At 63.7% G+C, this 757-nt stretch overlaps 1 protein-coding gene across 1 annotated transcript in view; it reads right to left on the bottom strand.

Moving 5' to 3' along the window:
- Positions 1 to 301, bottom strand: part of KCNE1 (potassium voltage-gated channel subfamily E regulatory subunit 1) — a 10,299-nt gene extending 9,998 nt beyond the window's left edge. The window contains exon 1 of the mRNA XM_044913463.1: positions 247 to 301. The gene's annotated coding sequence lies outside the window, so the exon portion shown is untranslated. The remainder of the gene's footprint in view (positions 1 to 246) is intronic.
- Positions 302 to 757: the final 456 nt, after the last annotated feature.

The raw sequence follows: 757 nt of genomic DNA, 5'->3' as shown, positions 1-757 counted from the left end.
CCAGACCCGGCCCTCTGTTGCCTGCGTCCCCGGCTGAGCGCCTGGGATCGCGCCCCGGGCCGGCAGAAAGTCCGTATAACTACAAGTTCCAGCCAGCCAGCCAGCCAACCAGTCTACCTTCCCGCGGGACTTTGCAGTGGGCAGGCTAGAAGCAAGAGAAAGGCATTCCTGGAGACCCCCACCCTCGGCGGAGAGCCAGGACAAACGTCCCTTCCAACAGCTCCAGACAATAACTTAAAGACTCACGACCCCAGGAGACTCCTTTTAGCTGCATCCCGCACCCCAGCTGTGTCCACGCATCTATGCGCCCGAACTATGCAGCACTGGGTGTCCGTCCAGCTCCCAGCTGGAGGTGCAGCTTGCACAGGACAGGAGTGGTCCCAGCCTGCGGGAGTCAGTCGTTGGGGCCACCCACGCCTTGGCAGGGGCACTCCAAAGTCCTTGGGGGCGGTGGGACCGGCCACGAGGGGCAAACCGCACAAGGGCCCCAGTGACCTGCCAGCAGATTTCACAGCCGCTGCCCACAAGCGTGGGAGGGGAGACCGGGCCCGGGGCCATTTCCAAAGGACAGGCCGGTGGAAGCTCTGGGGAATGAGGTCCAGGCTCACGCTCTGCAGGCCTCTGCAGGCGGGGAGCGGAGGAAGAAGATTCCTGACCTAGGGCCCAAAGATCCCACTGCTTGGTCTTCCTCTTTCACTCTCCTTCTTCTTGGGCCTTGGGCTGGGTGCTCTCCCGGGGAGGAGGCCCTCAGAGGGGT

Source organism: Neomonachus schauinslandi, chromosome 1 (assembly GCF_002201575.2).
Source record: "Neomonachus schauinslandi chromosome 1, ASM220157v2, whole genome shotgun sequence".
NCBI classification, from domain to species: domain Eukaryota; kingdom Metazoa; phylum Chordata; class Mammalia; order Carnivora; family Phocidae; genus Neomonachus; species Neomonachus schauinslandi.
The sequence above is the reverse complement of the archived record's forward strand: the minus strand, read 5'-3'. Positions and strand labels throughout refer to the sequence as shown.